The 23,345-nt window shown below is 31.3% G+C and overlaps 1 protein-coding gene across 1 annotated transcript in view; it reads left to right on the forward strand.

The window, feature by feature from the left end:
* Positions 1–204: 204 nt before the first annotated feature.
* Positions 205–23,345, forward strand: part of LOC139528053 (lysosomal proton-coupled steroid conjugate and bile acid symporter SLC46A3-like) — a 29,973-nt gene continuing 6,832 nt past the window's right edge. Inside the window, exon 1 of the mRNA XM_071323843.1 lies at positions 205–452. The gene's annotated coding sequence lies outside the window, so the exon portion shown is untranslated. The remainder of the gene's footprint in view (positions 453–23,345) is intronic.

The raw sequence follows: 23,345 nt of genomic DNA on the forward strand, positions 1-23,345 counted from the left end.
TTCTGGCAAATACTCGTGTCCAGTGGCAACTTTTTCATGCATGTTCAGGACAAAACAAATATTATAAAAATGCCTCTCCGGATAAAAATATTTTATGTCCAAAAATTCCAATAGCCATTCGTATTGGACAATATATATAACCAATGGCAGTATTTGTCAATGGAACAATGGATACATTACTGTATTGACATAGCCATACAAAGCACTTACGAATACTTTTCTCGATGAGTAGACAAAAATAATTGTCCACCTCTGTAACCGATCAATTCAAGCTTAAACTCAATGAAGGTCGGAAGATTTTCAAATCAATGATACCGACTCAGTAAAAACATTTTTATGCGTCTCCTTGTCGATCAATGATGGAATTTAAAAGTCACACATTTGCATGGAAAGTCTCTGTAAGAAGGTGACTTTAGGAATCAAATGTCAACGTGCAGAAAGCATTAAGTTCGGTAAGTCATGTTAAAATACTATTGTTTTATGTTTATTCTACAGTTATTTGATGAGTATTTATCTCAAGATACATATACTCTAAAAAATATTGTCATGTTAAAATACTAATTGTTTTATTTTCATTCTATAATTGAAATACATGTTGTTTTTGAAGATACACATACTTTTTAGATATTTTGTAAAAAAAATTGTCATTTTGATGTATAATTATCTTTGAGCATAAATAGAACAAAAACGTGTATATAATAATTTTTAGCCAAAGTCATGCCGAAAGTATCAATATCGTTATTCAGAAGGCAAACTTTCAATATTTGTAAAACAAAGCTACTAGTATTCTATATTCTAATAAATTCATTTAACTGAAAATTGCATGTTCTGCATACAAAACATGAATTTTAAAACGAATTTGTCATGTAGAAATTATTCTGGTCATGTTCTGTTATTTTACTTGTAACACACGATCAAGAGAATCTTAATAAATTTAATAAATTTACAAACACCGCATTATGAGTTACTCTGAAACTGTTTGAAAAATAGGTTTGAGTTGGATTGTTTAAGAAAAGATTTGTCTTTCAAATAAAAAAAGAGATTGTTGCTAGATTTGTCAAGCATGTTCGTTAATTAATCTTGTTTTATTAATTTCTTTTTTTGTGAGCTTGTCTATTTGTGATTATATAAAGACCGGAATATTCCATAGAGCGTGTTCTTGAATGTGTTTTGAATAAACTTTACCAGGCTTTATTCATTATACTGCTTATCATCTTTAATCTTTTCCTCGTTTCATTTATCCATACATTCATTCATTTCAAGAGAAATATTGAATAATTGATGACTGCATTTTCTAATCCAATCTTAAAAAGTTAAAATATTATTTATAATACAACAGTCGTTATACATCTTTGGGTATAAAAGATGATAGTTTGTTAAAAGAAACAAAACTGCTTACGAAAATTTGAATTGTTCGAAATATTAAGGATTTTCTACCCCACACATATAAGAACTTAGCTGTATCTCGATATATCACTTAAATGCACTGAAACTTTGTATTCTATTTTTGTCTTTTATTTATTATTTTTTTTATCGAAAGTAAGTAGTGAGTATTTTGTAGACAAAACGCGCCTGGCGTACACATTTGATGATGAGTTTATTTACAACCACTGGGTCGATGCCACTGCTGGTGGAGATTTATTTCCCCGAGAGTATCACAAGCCCAGTAGTTAGCACTTTTTGTGCTGACATGAATTATCATTTATAATGTTATATTTATAAATTAATTGTTTACAAAATTTTGAATTTTTCGAAATAACAAGGCTTTTCTTCCTCAGGCATAGATTACCTTAGCTGTATTTGGCAACACTTTTAGGAATGTTGGATCTCAATGCTCTTCAACGTTGTACTTTATTTGGCTTTTTAAAACTTTTTTGGATTCGAGCGTCACTGATGAGTCTTTGGTAGACGAAACGCGCGTCTGGCGTATATACAAAAGTCCTGGTATCTATGATGAGTTTATTTATAAGCCTGGTATCGTCGATGGGTTTGTTTTTACAGTTATTGTAATGATTTTTGTTATTTGGAAAATCACGGAATCCCTTAGCATTCGTTTCGGGGGCTCAGTCTTTTCTTTTGTTTTCTTGACAGATTTATTTTTATTTTACTTTTGTTACACGTGTTAGGCTGCTTCTACACTTTTTTGTCATAACCACGAGTATCAAAGAATCAAATCAAACCAAATCAAATCAAAAGCATTGCAAAAACATATAAAAAATGTTAGTAAGTAAAGGATTTATAGGGACGCAAGCCAATAGAGAAAATAACAAAAGTGATGCCAATTTTTTAAAGGGATCAACAATATATCTGGCAAATGAATACAAACAGTCTGAACCGCAAATTTGCAAAACTTGACCTCGCCAAGTAAATCCCATGACATCTAGGATAGTGATACTTTCGTGCACACAATTTATTTCAGCAGGGCAACAACCTTTTTGTAGTGAAAAGTTTTCAGATACACTATGCCTGATGTGTAGTACAGCAGACATTCACTTGCTTTATTTACATTAATCTTATATTGGCTAAAACATCAAACATTTAGAAATCGAAATCAATTACAAATTAAAAATGTTTCTGTTCATTTGGATCTTCCGTCACCTGCAATCACGAAATAAGTAATCAATATACTAGTATTATACGTTCCTAATTTTATAAATAACGAATTGAAATACATTTACAACTAGAAGCGTATTAGATTCTCTCCTGATTATATTACAAATTTATTTCTAGTTGGTGAGGAACAATTACACAGAATTTCTTTAACCTTCATGACATTCTTCAAATACCCACATTAATTAAAACATCTTGGAAAATACTCAGGAGTAAATGTAAAAAGATTTTCACTAACAAGTATTCATTTTACGGATTTTAAAACATCAAAATCTTATATTAGATCCATAGAGTTTTAGAATTAACACCATAAGTTTCCTATGATACCTTTACTTATTAAGTATAATTAAAAGGAGATGTTGAGTCTGCGTCAATACATACTATTGGGTGGTTATTGGATCATACAGCTGGCTGAACGTTATAAGAATATCACGACAGTTCAGCTGTAAATTGAGAATGACCAGGAAAACCTAACAAACTGTGAACATAGAACTATTTATTTAATATAAGGCGTTCAATACAGTCTATATTACAGATTATTATACAAAATTTCTCATTATTTTCCCTTCCGAAATAATAAATTGAATATAGTCAACAAAGAAGAGCGACAGTTTGCGTATTCCTTTTTGTTTTGCAAATTTTATCTTATCAGATATGAGTATTTAATGTGCGAAATGTTTAATCCGAATTTAATTTTTTTAACTTATTTTAGTCTTGAAATTGACTGGGTTTAGCTCTCTTCGCAAAATCCACCTCTTTTCATTCAAAAAGATTGTATTCGTTTATATGTTTGTTAATAAGACATCTTGTGATTGTAATCGTAATTCGATGTAGGTTTTACATATGAATAATGCATAGTATATCCGTAAAATTGGAATTTTTAATTGCATTGTTATAAGTTTAATATCTTAATCTGTGAATATTTGGTACACGTATTCATTATATATTGCAAGAGCAGGTTTTAAAAATGTGTAGATCAGATGAACAAAATAATAACAATTTAGATTAAAGAAAAACAAACTAAATCCAACTGAAAAATGTTTTGCTCTAACTTCTAAATGTTTGATCCTAGCGAAAGAGAATCAAATAAAAAAAAGGTTTGACCCGGATGGGCTCAAAATCAATGAGGCGGTTCACATTATAAGGATTATTGTCAGTGAAAAATATTACATGCAATTGGATAGGCTTGACAATTTGTTCATACAAATGCTTTTATTATTTGCATACTTATTTTTATAAAGCATGACCCTTAATACATTTGGACATCTTTATTTCACTGTTTAATAATAGTTATCAAAGGTACCAGGATTATAATTTAGTACGCCAGACGCGCGTTTCGTCTACATAAGACTCATCAGTGACGCTCATATCAAAATATTTAAATAATAAACAAGCTACCGGTATATCATATTCTTTCAAAACTAGTTCCATATAACATGAAATCATAGCATCATCATTTTATTTACTTAAATTAGGCTTCATGTTTTTAAAACAAAGACAACCTCAATTGTAAAACGTTAGAAAAATCACTCGTAGCGTCGCCTTAATTTTGATTTTCCATTTCTAGGAATTCACATGTTAAAACACTCACCAATGACAACAGTCTTATGATATGATTTACCAGACCCATGTTTCCTCGACATAAGTGTCAATCGAATCAAAATAATTGGGCTGCCAAAGCAATGATAAGTTTTAGAGCATCAAAAACCGAACATTTCTAAACGTTGTGCTAAATACGACAAATACAATATATGCCTGGGGTAGCAACCCTTAGTGTTTCGAATTATTGCATGTTAGTTAAAGATAACTGAGTACTGAGTTCTAAAAACTAGTACGTTAAAATACTGTAAACCATGTAAACCATCATTTTATAATAATTTCTTAATACTTGATGTAATTTAATTAGGCAAACTCCTTGTTAAACATATTCGGAACGATCAATATTCGCGATTTTTTTCTTCTCGCGAAAATAGATTGGGACATAGTACATTATCTTTAACCTGTTCATAAACATCTTTTTATATATATCGTTATTTCATTGTTTGTGTTTATCAAAATAAGTTCTAAAATATAAAATATATAGACTGGTATCATGATGATCAGGTATCAAGTTACATATTTCTAGTTTACAAGTCCTTTTAAAATTTCAAACTCATAGGAACACAGACACTATTATTCGTTAACAAATTTTTTTTCCCTTCAAAATATGGTTGGAATTTCATCAATTTTTTCGCAATCTCATTTTCCTTTTTTATAATCATTTATTGGACATAGGAGATGTAAGATAACTAGCAAATGTTCTTAATATGCAATAACTATAAAAGTTGAATTTGAAAATAATAGATTGTCATCTAGAAGATAAAGCTTAATATGTTCAATATTTGTTCATTATATTATAGGCATGAGTTTTAAAATTAAAACACTTTACAATTCCCAATTTTTAACGACAAGAATGTCGTTAATACTGTAATGCAATAGGAAAGTGTATGATGAAACTCTATCGCTACTACATTGAGTGATTTGAATAACATCCCAAAAATAAAATATCATCTCAAACCCCACTTTCTAGGTATCACATTCACTAGAAATCCATCCCTAGAGCATTTGAGTAATGATAACATTGATTTTAAGCAGCTCATGAAAAAAGAACATTGTTTAAAATAACAGTGAAGAGAAAAATGAGTGAGTAATAATTTGTAAGCTTATATTAATGTCATTTGAAAGCGTTGAAACGTTAAACGTTCTACATAGAGCAAATAAATAACAATTAATTACAATTAGTACTTGATGTACGATAACATTGAAACTGCTTAATAAATACAGGTAGCCTTTGTGAGAAATAAATGAAGATAAAAAACAAACTTTATTCAAATAATTATATATGGTGAGATGTATAGATATATAGATCGATATTGATTGCAGGTACATGTACATTTGTACAAGGATAGATCAATACGGAGGTGTCATCAAAATATCGAATAAAACTACCTATAATGACAAATTCTGGAGTTTCTACCCTATTAGAAATACTAATTATTTTTGTTAAATATATTTTGGATGAAAATGAAATAAGAATTTTAAAATACAAGGTGGGCATCAAGTACGCTGACAAAACTTTTGTTTATGTTGAAATTGTTTAAGAAGGTAAGAATTAAGATTGTTTAGTACCTACTTATAAAAGTTTATTTAGAAAGTAATGATAACGTTTAAATCTATTTTAATGGTTCAAGACTTTCCGTTTTAAACTTCCCTCGGAGTTCATTTGTGATTTTACGTTTTACAAACATGCAGATGAGAAATTGAAGGTTGCGATTTCTGAATGTCAGACGCACACATCATATAACTCTCCCTAAAAACTTCGGGAAATATTTATTCTACTGTAAATGTGTATCAAATTACGCTCTCATATTCTTTCCACAAATTAAATTTTCTTTACTGTATCGTCAGTAAGATGATACTAATGTATATATAAATAAGATTGACATTTATATTTTATATAGACCAATCCAGGATATCTTGGCTCTATTCGTATTTTGTTTGTTTTTATGCCCCATTTATGGCCATTATGTTTTCTGGTCTGTGCGCCCGTCCGTCTGTACGTTCGTCCGTTCGTTCGTCTGTCACGTTTCAGGTTAAAGTTTTAGTTTAAGTTTTTGGTCAAGGTAGTTTTTGATGAAGTTGAAGTCCGATCAACTTGAAACTTAGTAAACATGTTCCCTATGATATAATCTTTCTAATTTCAAAGCCAAATTAGAGATTTTATCCCATTTTCATGGTCCACTGAACATAGAAAATGATAGTGCGGATGGGGCATCCGTGTACTAGGGAGACATTCTTGTTTTGTTTTTGTTTTTGCTTTTTTATTCATCAACAGCATTGCAGACGCTATTAAAAACCTTTCACTTACACAGCTGTCTCAATGATGGTCCTCGTCGCATAAGTACCAGCAGTTCAGGGATTCTTCATGTAGATGTACTGCAGAATGTTTTTCGTTTGCAAAAATATCCATATAACATCAATATTTGTTATTTGAAATTAGTTACCAGTTTTATTTTAGTAAAACAATCCAGTTATAATTCGAAGACTAATAGAACTTTAAACCTTGACAAAATATAATCTTTTAAAAAAAATGATTTGAATCTAATGAATTACAAAACATTTCCACGGGCTACACTAAGGGACATATGACATCAGATGAAATGTTACCCAAATAAGATAACGCACTCGTAGTCAGTGCTTTGGCCTTTAAAGGATACTAGTTATTAATCAATTAAGATTAGTTTATTTTACTACGATCAGCATAACCTGCAGATGAGTTGACATTATCCTCACCGTGTTTAACGTTCAATTATCTTTCCAACCGTTAAGTCTTGAAAAAGACCTGACTAAAATGTAAACACAAACAGTAGGGTGCACCAAATTTTTATTGATACCAACATGGGCAGTATTTTATCCTTAAAATAATTATGCCAACTACAATACTATTTTCTGGGAAACAAGAACTTATTTCCGTTGAATTATTTACTATTAACAGTAGATAGATAAAATTTCAGCAAGAAAAACATTTTTTTTCTTAAAATTGGCTGCAGAATATGCCTATTTTACATTTAATTGTTAAGTCCGTACTTCTGGATAATTATTGGATCATACAACTGACTGAATATTATAGGAAAATCACGACAGTTCAACAGCAAATTGGGAATGCCCAAGAAAACCTAACAAACTGTGAACAGATAACTATGTATTCAATATTTGGCGTTCAATACAGTCTGTATAACAGAACATTGTAAAACAAATTACTCATTACTTTAACGTTCATATAACTATATATAATTTGATAATGTTTTAGTTAGTATATTTTTTAATAGAGAAATGAGAAAAGCATTTATTTAGAAATCTGTACCAAATTTTCTTAGCTTGCATTCGTGTTAATTCGTTCCTTTGCAAGTTTCACTAGTTCTAATTGTAGTTACCACAATCCCGTCCTCGTTTGTCTGATTGCGTTTTACCGAATTAGATTTCTCAGCAGATTTGTATGAAAAACGCAACGAGTGCTTCATGTGCAGCATGTGCAGTAGGATTTGCTACTAGTTTGGAGCATGTCAATTAAATAAGTGTTGGTTAATTGTTTTCTTTGTAATACATTTGTCTTTTTTTTTATTGTCAATTTACGAGTTTTGAATATTCCCGTTTAATCTCACCTCTCTTTTTACGGACCCCAATATTATTTGTTTGACGGTTATTGAATATAAGCATCACAGCTGACCAAGAAATACAGATTCCACATGAAGTAACTAGCTTCCTATTTTCCTCGATTGTGACATTACCAAATGCAACTTATCGCTGGATTTGTACTGAATCAGCAACACGATGGGAGCTACTATTAAAACAGAAACTGCTTATCCTCCTGAAACACGTGACTTCACCCTCGGTCTTTATTTGTGTTTTTCTTTTTACAATATTTTGTATTGGTTGTTTGTTTTTTCGTTGTAATTTCCTCATCCTCATTTGTATCTTATGATTCTTGAAATGAGAAATGTTGGACGTCTTAAACCAAGGTTTCAAATATATTTCCATATTACTCATCCTCCTTTTTTCATTATTTTTGATATATTTATGAACTTCTATGAAAACTCGAATCAATAGAGTTCTTAAAACATGGAACCCGTAAATTGTAAGAAGAGTATACATAATTTTATGTAAAAGGAGACAAATCAACACTATAGGAGGAGACGCATCCAGAGAAAACCAATTGACATCCAGAAGATACTATATACTTTTTTAATATTTAAGTATTTTCACAAAACATCATTGATTGATTGTTGACTACTTAACGTCCAGTGGAAAATATGTAATGCATATTCATGACTTTATCAAAGTGCATGACGTCGCCAACATTCGGGGCACGAAATTTTAATAGCAAATTATTTGGTATATTCACCAATATTGGATTTACCTTATGATGCAAGGCAAATAAATGAATGGTATTTATGCTTTTTTAGGCAACAAGATATGAAGCTTACTTTACAATTTTATAAGGCAGACGTGCGTTTCTTCAACATTCGACTCATCAAAATAGTTACGAAATTAAAGAAATGGGACAAAAATATCGAAATATTTTGCTTAGAAAACAGCAAAGGTTTTCTATGCCCGGTAGTAGAAAACGTTAGTGTATCGTAAAACATGTACGTTTACAAACGTTATATTTACAAAAATGAATATATCAATGATATTTCATGGCAACACCAAAGTAATGTCTACTGTGCTGGTGATACCATAGGGACTAAAATTCAACCAGCAAAGGCATTGACCCAGTGGGTGTAAAAACCTCATCAAATATATCTTGCTTATATTTTGATGCACCAGACGAGCGTTAAATGTGCATTCAATAATTGAGAGGAATTAACTTTCTAGAAAAGAAAATCAAGTACATATTTTACCATGACAAAAAAAAATGAATTTACGTAACACGTAGTTCATGATTAATTGAAGGAGCACTGAGGTAAATGCATATTTGATTTTGTTACTTTATTTGCAAATCATCTATGCATTTCTATATATTTTAAAATTATACCTTTAAATATGACATCATCGTTAATTACTGATACAAAATGTTCATTAGTTTGACAATTAGTTTTACATTATATCATATTTTTTATCTCTTTAACTAGATTTCATCCCATCTAAAACAAAAGTAACCTAAGTTTTCTGTTCTTTTTATATCCGTTTCCTTTTTCATTTCCCATAATATTGTTTTCTGTTGTAATTATTTTCACGAAGGATCGCGATATTGATTAATCTAAAAAGGTGTTTCGTGTGCACTACTTAACAGACGCGGAATTGTTGTTTTACAATTATTCATTTTCATCAGAAAATATAGAAACTAGATTAATATGCTCCAGCATATCAGTTTAATAAAACGAAAAACATACACATAAAAATTATGACACATTATTATGTTTCCAAAGCTTAAAGATAAGACTGTTTAATAATAATATCATCAAGTAATTGCAGAGATATTGGTAAACTATCGCATTCTTTCTTTCAATTACGTAGTCATTATTAAATTACAACACACATTTGAACATTACAGTGCTATATGATTCAATAACGTTGAAAAATCCAACTTTATCGCAAATTAAACTTTCAAGGTATCATATTCACCAAATATAAATCATCAAAGCATTCCGCTAATGGAAGCATTGATTCTAAGAAGTTATAGAAAAACGGAAATAGAATAAGTTATATTGAACAGAAAATTGATTCATTAATAGTTTGTAAGCTTACATTAATGATATGTGAGAACATCACATCTCTAAAGAAACTTCATCAAACGATTAATTAACGATTAATAACCATTAGTACAAACGTAAATAGATCAGACACTGTTAGTAATCTGTACTGTCACTATCAATATCGAGGTTTCCTCAAACTATGGAATAAATGATTAAAAAATGTTATAATAATATCAAAATTTGTGAAATATGAACTCGTATCCAATTTGGGTATGTCACAACTGTTAAGGTGGTACACAACACATTCACTAAAATCAATTTGACTCGTTTAATTTTCATAAAATGTTGTCATTTACTTTGACCCTTTGACAAAAATTTAAATCAAATCAAAAACTTTGAACCAACCATTTTATCAGAAAAATTACACTGGTTATATAGCAGTTTAACAAACACTAATTGTGATCATTCAGATACTTAATATTCCCTTTACAACATAACGTAATTAAAACGTTTAGCTGATTTTACAGAGTTACCTCCCTGTAGTGTTAGGTACCACCTTAAGCATGTCCAATCACCAACAATCAGACAAATTGACTGCAGACGGCTTTAATATTTTCCTCCACATGTAATTCATTCATCTTTCCAACTTTATTCATTGAATTTTAAATGAAATGACTGGGAAAAGATTGTTTATCCGTAACCAATTCCTCCTAGTATAAACGTATTATCTGGGAAACAATAACGTATCTCCGTTGTTATGAACTGTTAACTTGACAATTTACCAAGGTTAGGTTAGATTTTATCATTTGAAAATCAAATAGAAAGAGACTTATTGTCAACAACAAATCTAAATGCTGCTTAAAATTAAAATCAATAGTTAAAAAATGACGTATAACTTGATTTTCTACCTAAGGAATAGATAAACTTAGCTGTATTTGGCAAGTTTTTAGGACTTTTCGGTACTCAATTAGCCTTTTCCATTTTTTTTTTATTCGAGTGTCTTTTGAGACGAAAAGTGCGTCTGGTACAAATTCAAAATATCAATCCTGGTATCTATGATTAGTTTATTTAGATGTATTTGGCAAAACCTTTCGAAATGTCTAGGCCTCCATCCACTTCGTAGGTTCTATGAGCTTTAACATTTTGAATTCGTGCGTCACTGAGATCTTTAAGACGAACTGCGCGTTTATCGGACACGAGTATAGGTCTTGTTTGTTTGACAATTGTTTTTACTGTAAAAAAAATATATATCTGCATCTTTTCGAATACTATATTCAGTTGATACTTGGTTCATATTGTTTTATAGTGTAATTGCTAAAATATAACACGAATGCAAAATCAACAAAATTAACATTACAATGATGGTATCTGGAACGATTTTAAACTAAATTTTAGGCTTAACAATTCAGCAATAGAATCATTTCTATTTCAAAACATTTCAAACGGGATGTTCTCGTTTAGATTTCTTAATTTCGTCTAAGTAACATTATATTTCGGGTAATTATTACTAATATAAAGTTTATATTTTTCTAAATTATTGATGACCATGGCTTGGGACAAACACATACATACAGAATGTGGCGGGGTTAAACATGTTAGCGGATCCCAATCTTCCCACTGACCTGAGACAGTGGTGAAACAATACAACAACACTTTGTGAGCACTCAACCCATCCCGAAGCTCGGACAGTGGTGTAACAGTACAATAAAAGAACAACCTGCACTAATCAGTTACAATTAGATTAACCCAAAAGATCGGTACGAGACACACAAAAAAAACTAACATTCAGACAATAGACACAAAACACCAACATAAGAGTATTTGCAATTACTAGAAGTTTGCTCAAGGCAATGAGACAACTCTCCATCCACAACTTGTAAATGTAAACCTTTATAGGTCAAAGTACGGTCTTCAACACAGAGGCTGGGCTCATACCGAACAGCAAGCTATAAAGGGCTAACAAAAAATGACTAGTGTAAAACCATTCAAACAGGAAAACCAACGATGCCTAATCTATTTAAAAAAAAAACGATATACTTGTATATAGATCCATTTACAATAAAAGTTTTTGAAAAGTGGTGGTCCAAACGTTTTGACTATCGAAAATTTTAAATAGAAAAATAGTTAGGAACAGAAGATTTGTAACTACCTGTGCACGAACTCGCACGAACGCCAGATTTACTTAGAGGGGCGATATTCATTCTGAAGATTTTCAATTCTTGGTCACTCATGTTTAGCAGGAAAGGAGAGAAATCCAAACAAATACCGACCAATCACAAACGTTGTTGCAAATTTGATCTTATGAGGTCAAAGAATTTCCCAGAATGCAATTATTGCATATAAAAAAATCAACTGTCATACAAGTGAGAGGTTAAGCTATCTATGAAACCAGCTACCATTTTATTTTTAAAGATACATGGTAGTGTCAAAAATCTGAAGAATAATTTCGCATTTAATTAACATTAAATTTACAGAAAAAGTACATATCAATGGAATTTCACGAAATACAAAATTAGACAGGTGATTCTTTCAGAGACGAAACAATCACAGCAGCTGTATCGACTCAGTAGTTTACAAAACTCACCAAAGATACCAGGCTTGTTACTGTGGATTCATTATTTTTCGTTGGAAACCGATTTTCATGGGTTTCGTGGATACAGGGGAAGCACGAATTCATATGAAGACATCAAAGTTTTTGAAAAGTGGTGGTCCAAACGTTTTGACTATCGAAAATTTTAAATAGAAAAATAGTTAGGAACAGAAGATTTGTAACTGCCTGTGCACGAACTCGCACGAACGCCAGATTTACTTAGAGGGGCGATATTCATTCTGAAGATTTTCAATTCTTGGTCACTCATGTTTAGCAGGAAAGGAGAGCAATCCAAACAAATACCGACCAATCACAAACGTTGTTGCAAATTTGATCTTATGAGGTCAAAGAATTTCCCAGAATGCAATTATTGCATATAAAAAAATCAACTGTCATACAAGTGAGAGGTTAAGCTATCTATGAAACCAGCTACCATTTTATTTTTAAAGATACATGGTAGTGTCAAAAATCTGAAGAATAATTTCGCATTTAATTAACATTAAATTTACAGAAAAAGTACATATAGTTATCAAAGGTACCAGGATTATAATTTAATACGCCAGACGCGCGTTTCGTCTACATAAGACTCATCAGTGACATATCAATGGAATTTCACGAAATACAAAATTAGATAGGTGATTCTTTCAGAGACGAAACAATCACAGCAGCTGTATCGACTCAGTAGTTTACAAAACTCACCAAAGATACCAGGCTTGTTACTGTGGATTCATTATTTTTCGTTGGAAACCGATTTTCATGGGTTTCGTGGATACAGGGGAAGCACGAATTCATATGTTCAACGAATAATAAATTTGGATATTTACATGTAGAGATTAGTAAAACCACGAAATCGGATATCCTCGAAAATGCAAGTTTTCATCAATCCAAGAAAATTGATACTCACGAAAATACATGAATCCACAGTATTTGGAACGCTAAGCTAGAATTATTTAACTCTTAAAGATGATCAAATTTGAGAGTTGATCAAAAAGAAAATAATCCTAATAGAAAATTTATCTTAAAATGCCAAGAAATGAAGAAAAAAAGAAATATGAAAATGGTTTAACTAGATCAGTTGAAAAATCTGAAGTGCAGGTGCCAGAAGTTATGAGTGTCAAACTTTCGGATTCGCATGTTGATACCAGAATCATTGACATAGTACTTTTGTGATTGCATTACAGGTCTCCTGTGATTCCATAATTATCAGCTGCAGGAAGTGTTGGAAGTAGCAACACAATTAAAGCGTTAATCTCGTTAGTAAGCATATAGGAACTATGAGAGAATAATATTGTCTTTAGGGAGTTGAAACAGTATAAAGAGTAACAAAATTGATGGAAAACCCAAACATGCAACACTAATCCGAAGGATGTCCTTTTTATCTTAATTTTTTTTCCCTTTCCTTGTTAATTATGGAAGTTTTATCCTTTTCAAATACATCTAACTGTTAAAAATGAATAATAATTCTATGCCAACAAAAAACGGATTATTGTTCGGAAGCGATCATGTAACATATGAGAGTAGTATTTTCGTATCTTTTTATGTCCAAATAAAGGAACAATAACATGTATTATTTTAATGAACGTATTGTTATGCGTTTACTTTTCTACATTGGCTAGAGGTATAGGGGGAGGATTGAGATCTCATAAACATGTTTAACCCCGCCGCATTTTTGCGCCTGTCCCAAGTCAGGAGGCTCTGGCCTTTGTAAGTCTTGTATTATTTTTAATTTTAGTTTCCTGTGTACAATTTTGAGTTTAGTATGGCGTTCATTATCACTGAACTAGTATATATATTTGTTTAGGGGTCGGCTGAAGGACGCCTCCGGATGCGGGAATTTCTCGCTGCATTGAAGACCTGTTGGTGACCTTCTGCTGTTGTCCGTTCTATGGTCGGGTTTTTGTCTGGTATCTATGATGAGTTTATTTGACACATTCCCCATTTCCATTCTCAATTTTATAAACTAACTTTATGACAATAAGCATAATTGCAAGACCGTTATAACGCTTGGTTTAGAAATTATTGCATTACATGTATGCTTTATAAGAATCCATAGTTTTGATTGGCTGCAAACAATCGTTTGGCATTCGAAAAATAGATGCTATTTCCTAATAAATAGTCATGACATTGCGTGCTTCACATGACAGCATCACACCAACGCATAGGAAAACTAAACAAAAAGCTTGGTATAACTCGTAATTTCATGGTTGTAACATTAAATGTTACTCTAAGAATTAAATGCTTTTGTTATTCTATATATAAAGAAATGTACAAGCGTTGACCATGCACATCATCCAGTACACTTCAAACGAAAAAGTGTTTCGGTCAACGATTTGAGAACCAAATACGAAAACATTAATTGCTTTGTTGGCACTATACAACTCTTACAAAAATTTGTTCGTTATTCTTTAGTAGTAAATACCTATCCATTTCCGAAAACAATTATAAACAAAGCATAATTACTATTTTGATGAAATGAGAATATGCCCAATAATATTAATCACTTAATATTGAATTCGGCGATAAACAGAACTATGCGACACATGTTAAGTAATATTTCAAAACCCTTAATCAGGTTCGGTTCGGTTCTCAAGCATAATGTATGTGTGGTGTCTTCTTAAGATACATCTACATCAATCGTTGAACAAAATTTCTCATTAAGAGATCTGAAATTAATGTCATGTATCTGTTAATTATTGTATTAGAGGGGAATCATTGATTATATGGTTTTAAAATAATCTTTCTATAATGACAGTTAATCATTCAAAGATGTGTGTGTACATTTGAAATATACCTTAGACGTATATTTAAGGAATATCTTTGATGTATGTGCCTTCAATTTCAAAAACACGCGAAATAACCATGAAACTGACGTAAACTGTAATAGTAATAGTATTGTTCGCATAAATAAAAATCTAGATACATAAAAACAGTGTTATAATAATTTTTAAATACCCACTTGCCTTAATGTTGTCTGTTCACTTTTTCGCGGACTGCAGCACAAACTTATTAAATATAATGGATGATGTAAAGAAAGGCCCTGAAATCTCTGAATTTCCTTGCAGTAATAATTGCATTGAATACACTTTAAAAATAAAAGAAATACCGTCTTAAATAATGTATTCGGTATATTGCATATATATATAACTGATCGCTTATAAAATATAAGGTTATGATCCAAACCATTTGTTGATTATTTTACCTGATAATTATAAAAAAAAAAATGTGGTATGATTGCTAATTATACAACTCTCCAGAAGACATCAAATGACACAAAAATTAACAGCTAATAAGGTTATTACAAAAACGCGAAATGTACGCACTTTAACCAGTTCGACTCGTTTTTCCTTTTGCCCAAAATCTTATTTTTGATTGTTTAAGCTCAACTGTACAAGAGGATCAATGTGTTTGTTTTTTCCCATTTTAAGTGTCTTGAAATTTCCCATTGAGGTCGTCCAAAGTTAACTTACAATACATGTCCTCTTTAACAAATTGATTGATAGACCATTGATATTTGTTTTTAGATACAAAAATGGTGGCAAAAGATGTCAGATAGATACAAATAAAGTCATTAAGAAATAGAATATTATTGATAATTTCTTTTATTACTTTTCTCCTGAGAAAGCAAAAGAACAAATCTTTTAAATTTAATTTAATTTAATTTAATTTAATTTAATTTAATTTAATTTAATTTAATTTAATTTAATTTAAAATTCCATATAAATTAAGATTTAGAGACAATCTATAAAGAATCCCATACAAAATCATAAAAAATCTAAGCAACACAAACCCTACTACAAACTTGGGGGAACTCAGTGCTCCTGGAGGGTACCCAGACCTGGTCCCACATATAACACCAAAGGATGTAATTGAATCTGTAGCAAATATAAACGTAGTGTCAAAACAAATAGACTAAGAAGATATATTACAGGTAATTGAATATAGTAAAATCGATTTGAAATTTACTTATTAGATTTTGAAAACAAATGCTTTTTTCAAACGATTTATACAGAGTTTATTTACAAAAGTCTAGTGCGGCAGAAACAGACGTATTTCATTACAGATTCTTCAATCTAAATATCTTGTAATTTGGAAGTTTCATTTTAAGTAATAAACTGCAAATCTTTCACATTGTTTCATCATGTCCATTAACTAAGTAAACATTATTGTTAAAATAATCAATCATAACTTTGAAATTTAAATTTATGAACTACTAGTATATAATACTTTTTGTTTAGATATTGAAATTCGAAAAGCCAGATAAAGGAATCTTCCAGAAACTGGTTTGACTACAGAAATAGAAAAAAAACCATTGGAATAAATTCAACAATTTGGAATGAACCGTGACCTCAGCATTTCATAGGAAACGAAACATCGTAATTAGCAAAAAGTACAATCACAAAAATACTATACTACGAGGAAATTTCAAAACTGAATGCCTAGTCAAATGGCAAAAAAAGTCCCAATTTTGTTCGTTAATCAGTCTATTTCAAAAGCCTAAATGCTAAATAAATCAGTTCTTTTCATCAAACTACATACTAACCACAGAGTAGGCCCATTTTGGAAAATGTGTCAAAATATGATGATTTTCTGAAATTTTCGTACCTAATAGTTGTAGGAAAATATTAGCCGCCACTTACGATCCAAAATGCATTGTAACCAAAAGATTCAAATTTCGATATAGAATTCATCAATATTAAAATCATTATCAAATGCACCAGGATTATGATTTAATACGCCTGACGCGCGTTTCGTCTACATAAGACTCATCAGTGTCGCTCAGATCAAAATAGTTATAAAGCCAAACAAGTACAAAGTTGAAGAGCATGGAGGACCCAAAATTCCAAAAAGTTGTGCCAAATACGGCTAAAGTAATCTATTCCTGGGATAAGAAAACACTTGAATAAAAAATAACCAAAATTGCCCTTAAACACAAATTTGGTGTATTTAAGGGGTCATAGCTTCATAAATGTTAAAGGAAGGTTCTAAATAAATTTATTACATTGGTTGCAATGAATTACATTGATTTCCCAGTTAGATAAAAACCGATAATTTCACATGTGAAATAAACGTGGTTATTTCACTCTCTGACGTCATACAACAATAGGCGTTGTTAAGACGTCGATAACGTCGGATCAAAACAAATTGTCAATGCGTAGGAAAAAGATATAGTTCCTTACATTTTCTACATTAATTTCATAAAAAAAAGCCATTTACCAATGTAATAAAAAGAATAACTTATCGCCGTATTTGAATATCAAAAATAAGACAACTTGTGACCGAACGCCGCTATGACATAAACTCGTGCTGCGCACTCGTTTAATCCATGCGTCGTTCGGTCACGCGTTGTCTTATTTTTGATATTCAAATACGGCGATTAGTTATACTATGAATATTTTTGTCTCAATAGTATTATCACAAGTATTTCTATGTAAAATTTGTAATATTTAGTCCAGATTTAAAAAAAAAACATGAAAAAAACTAGGGACAATTTTAACGCTTCGTGTACCTTCTCCTTGAAAACAACACGTACAAGCTCAGTTGTTAAAAAACCAAAATTAAGTTTAATAGAAAAGAATTAATCATTCAAACGGGTTATGAACATGATTTTTTAAAATATTAATTTTAGAAACGCAACTAAACTAGGTTGAAGGTTTTTTTTTTTATTTCAAAATACACATTACGCACGAAATACTAAATCGTTTATAAAGTTGATACATTTCTTCATCGTTTAAGGTAAGTTTGAAATTAGAAAGTAGAATTGATTACGTCAAACTAAACGTTTAAATCATGTGGTATGCACTAAAATCGTTGTTTTATCTTCATTATTGGTCGACAAAGACAGCTGTTAAAAATTTCTAAACGTTTGACAGAATGGTTAACCATTACTGTTTGGAATGTTTTTAGTCAAGTTTTTCCCCTTATGATTTTGTACATTTCCACCTATTTCAGTCTGTTATTGCAGTAACGTGGTGTACATTAAAACCATTACTAACAATACTAAAATTGATTTTGTCGCATATCAGCATACTATTGCTAATGTAAATCTGCCTGTCATGACATCCAACGACTTGGTACAAAATCTGACGTATTAGCCATTACATTGTGTTGGAAATTACGTTGCCTAATTTCATTGAAATAACGTAACGTTAAACTTCATGTTGACCAGGTCAATAGCTGGTGACTTACGAGTAATGATTACCAGCTCGGAGGTTTCAGGGACTTAACAGTAATTTTATAGTGTTTATTACCATGTTTTACCATTTGTCAATTCACCTTTGTCCTAGCAGTTTTATATGATATGGTGAATTTCTATGTTTCTTTCGGGATCGATTTATTTGATCTCTCTATCTTCCGCGTTTCTTTATCTTTTCTTTGGTCATACTTTCTGTGTCGCACTTCCGCTCGGTGGTATTTTATGTCTTAAAAGCGGGGTCGTAATTTAGGTCACTTCATACGAAAAAGATGTCGGCGAAAAGAGTATGGAAAGACAATAATTCAAAAGCAGTACATTTCTGAAAATTAAGAGAAAATAAAGAATTTTCTTATAAATGAAAATCTTTTTACTTATATACAAGTGTGGACACAGATGAGTGTGGATAGTATGTATGGATGTTTGACAGTGTCTTATGACAAAATGAGTTCTATGTTTTTTCTATATGGTGTTATTAACTATGTTGCACGATGACAACCAATCTGAGCATTATGAGTGTTATTTATTAAATTTTTTATGCCCCCACCTACAATAGTAGATAGGCATTATGTTTTCTGGTCTGTGGGTCCGTTCGTTTGTTTGTCCCGCTTTAATTTAGGTTAAAGTTTTTGGTCAAGGTAGTTTTTGATGAAGCTGAAGTCCAATCAACTCGAAACTTAGTACACATGTTCATTATGATATGATCTTTCTAATTTTAAAGCCAAATTAGACTTTTGACCCCAATTTCACGGTCCATTGAACATAGAAAATGGAAGTGGGAGTTTCAGGTTAAAGTTTTTGGTCAAAGTAGTTTTTGATGAAGCTGAATTCCAATCAACTTGAAACTTACTACACTTGTTGCATATGATATGATCTTTCTAATTTCAAAACTCATAACTGCTCCAAAAGTAATCTGATAGAATTTCAAGCATTTTAAGCCAATATTATCAACATCTACTAATGAGTCTTAATATGTCTACATATCTAAAAAGTCATAGTATTCAAAAGGTAATGCAAAATTATTCCTTTTCATTTTTTTTGTTATATGGATACACATTTGAGTGATACATGTACCAATACAATATATGTTGTGGTATGAAAGTGCAGTAATTAGCATTTACTGTAACTATGTTAATTCACACAAATTGAAAAATAAACAAATGAATGGACCAGATGCTCCGCAGAGCCCAGCTTTATACGACTGCAGAGGTCGAAGCCTGAACAGTTGGGGCTAGTATTGACACAACATTCAAGCTGGAAACAGCTCTGAGTTTGAATTGTGATTAAATAGATGACACAGCTTAGGTTTCTGACACAGAATGAATGTGGTCTAATGAACTTAAATATTTGTTTTGCTTTTGTGTTAGGAGCAATTCACTATGCTGCTGAATATTAATCCTTTCAAACAAAAATATCTAAAGAAATTTTCTTTTTAATTTCTGAAATGAGAAACATTTAGAGGAGACAAACTTCAGTTAAGAGATCAGAAACTAAAAAAATGTATAATTTTTCCATTTGTAAAAGGGCATACCCTAGAAAGTGCTTGCAATCACTGAATGGTTATTAATGACTGCTTTAATTTATCAGTTGGTAATAAAGTGAATATTGCATTGTATATTGTATAATTGATTTAAGTTGACTGAACAAAGAAAGATAACTCCAATTTTCAAAGAAGATTTCATAAAGCATTGGTATTAGGTAATTCAAGAACCATTCTGGACAAACTCCAATTAAGGGTCTTGAATTTACAAAAATGTTTGTTTTTGGTCCGTAATTATTAGACTGTTTGTACCATAACCCACACAATATATCCGAACCTTCTACTTATGGTATTAAACATTGTGGTACAATTTCAGAACAATTGAAATACTTATACACAACTTTTTAAACCGACACTAGATTAAAGCTTGTTTTGGGCACCTTTGTACCCCTTATTCCTAAACCTTAGGGACCATAACCCCCAAAATCAATCCCAAGCTTCCTTTTGTGGTTATAAAGGTTGTGTTATAATTTTGTTGATTTCTGTTGACTTATAATAAAGTTATTATCCAGAAACCATCTTTCGGACAGGATACCAATTTACGACCCCAAATTTTTTGTGGTTGTATAAAAATGTTGAACATGTGCAATGAAGTATAGTTTTAGAAATCGATTAGGGAGCTACCATTTGATTTTTATGGGGGGGGGGGGGGGGGGGGCTAGGATGAAAAATTTTGTCCTGCCTTTTTTTTTAGTTGTAATCTCTGTCCTGCCTTTTTATTTTTCAGTCTATTCGGTCCTGCCTCTTTTTTTCTTAGCTTATCCTGACTTTTTTACAACAATTGTCATCCTGTCTTTTTTTTTTTTGCCAAGTTACTCATCCTGCCTTTTTTTTTTACTCAAAATCCTGTCCTGCCTTTTTTTTCAAATTTCATCCTAGCTCCCCCCATAAAAATCAAATGGTAGCTCCCTTAGACTGGATAGGCCTTATAATTTTTTTCCCTCCTAATTGAAGGACCGTTTACACTCAGGGCCGAGTCATCAGCAGGCAATACAGATGTATTAAAACAACCTAGCATCATATTGCTAGTAGTGGGAGTAGCATTGTCCGGTAAATTTGTTCCCACTTTTTTTTATAAAATGTATGGTTCAAATCAAAATAGAATGCTTTTATCTCCTGAATACTTACATTGTACATAGAGATGATACTACTTTGACAAATCCTTGTCCATTAGAGTTGTCTGTCAAATCTTAATTTCACAAAGAATGAATTGCATAACAATGAACTGAGCTCAAAGCAAAGTACTTTAATAATACACTTAGACAAAGAGCTAAATCCAGTGATATACTTTGTACTACAGGTCCTTCATGACCATCCATCCACCCAAACCATATCTCAATAACATTCCATACTACATGATTGGATTCAGAAGTCCTGAAAAAGACATGACTTTTTTTATCTTGTTTTAAGTATATATGCACAGGTTAAACCTTTATTGTGGATATAATCATTCAGTATCTAGCAACTATCAATTTGCTTCATGCACATATTGATATAGGTTGATTGCTCCTCTGTTGGAAATTAGAACACACCTCCATCTAATTTTAGTCAACTGACGAAGAAAAATTCAAAACTATATAAAATGTTATCTAAGACTTGTCAGTGTCTATTTCCTTTGCCACTGAATAAGATTCCATATTTACAACCAATGAAAATCAAATATCCCTCTAATAGACTTAGCATTGAAATCGTTTTCTAAAATGGTAGTTATGTGGAACCTAGAACTAAAAAAATTGAAACAATATATCTTAAATATTTCAAATGCATGTACATTTAATAATTCTCCAAAATTCACTTTATTTTTCCTTTTTTGGTTTTCTGTTGGAGACTGTATATTGACCTCTATGTAGCCTTTTCAACTTATAAAAGGGGGGATACATTTCCATAGAATTAAACTTTTCTGAAAGAATTGATTCCATTTATTTTCAATAAACAATAAATATTGAAGTCTATAACAGGCATCTAGGAACAGGCTCAACATTATTTCTAAACATGTATTAATATATACCAAAATGTGGACAAACCTACATTAAATATTCTACTTCAACGACTTTAATTAGTGGAGTAGATCAAATTAAAAAGTCACAATGGTTAAAAACTCCAATGGCAGTCTTTCCTGCTAAAATCTTGATGTGTAGAATGTGATATACCATTTTTGGGTCTATATACTGTCCTTTAAATTTAGGTCATTTTGACACGGCAAAATATGAAAAAAAATGTAAACTATGGTCTGGAAAGCACACAGTTTGTGATATTTTAAGGTATCTTTACTAAGAAAACCTGCAAATCTCAGTGGCAGATCCAGAACTTTTCAAAAAGGTGTGGGGGCTCTGATGGACCAGAGGGTTGCCCACTCCCATCAAGCTTCAATGATTTCTTACATATATGTCATAAGCTAAATTTCCCCCACCCCCTTGGTCTGTCTATGCATCTGTTTATCGTTCTGCGAAATAGTACTAATACTAATTTTTCCCCTCCCTTACCTGGCCCTAGACAGTTGCTTACCTTTGTAAACATTTTATAATTATAGTCAGGTATATATTGATTGAGAGTAACTTACATAGTAGTTAATGGGACTCTTTTTCACACAGTTCTGTGAAATATAATACGGCAAATATATACCCGTACATACTATCCGCATAACACAGAAATCTGATAGATTTTCACTCCTCTGGGAAAAATCAACCTGTGAAATGAAATACCATGCCTGGAAAAAAATTACCGGGACAAATTATCCTCAGGATAAAATATCACAGAGGAGGAAATAAACCGTTACATTACATGAGAAGCCGGTTTGGTTACAAATAATTATGTCACGTGAAGGCGCACTGACGTCACAATTTGCATTAATTTTGCAATACACTACAGTTCACTCATACAGAACCCATTATCATGCAAACATGCAACGTGAATGTGATTGGTTATCAAATAATACAGAATTTATGCACGTACAGTTAATATAGAAGAAATTAGTTCATCAAATGTGAGTTCGTGATCTTGTGGTTAAGACCGATGGCTACAGTGCTGAAAGTCCTGAGTTAGATTCTCACTTGGGGTGCTAAAAATATCAGTACATCAGAAGGGTAATTTTCACCCTCTCACACACATCTTTGTTAATGTTCCGGGATTGTTGAAAACTTGCATATTCATCAATATTTGATTTTGTGGTTTTAACAATCC

The sequence above is a fragment of the Mytilus edulis genome, chromosome 6 (assembly GCF_963676685.1).
Source record: "Mytilus edulis chromosome 6, xbMytEdul2.2, whole genome shotgun sequence".
NCBI classification, from domain to species: domain Eukaryota; kingdom Metazoa; phylum Mollusca; class Bivalvia; order Mytilida; family Mytilidae; genus Mytilus; species Mytilus edulis.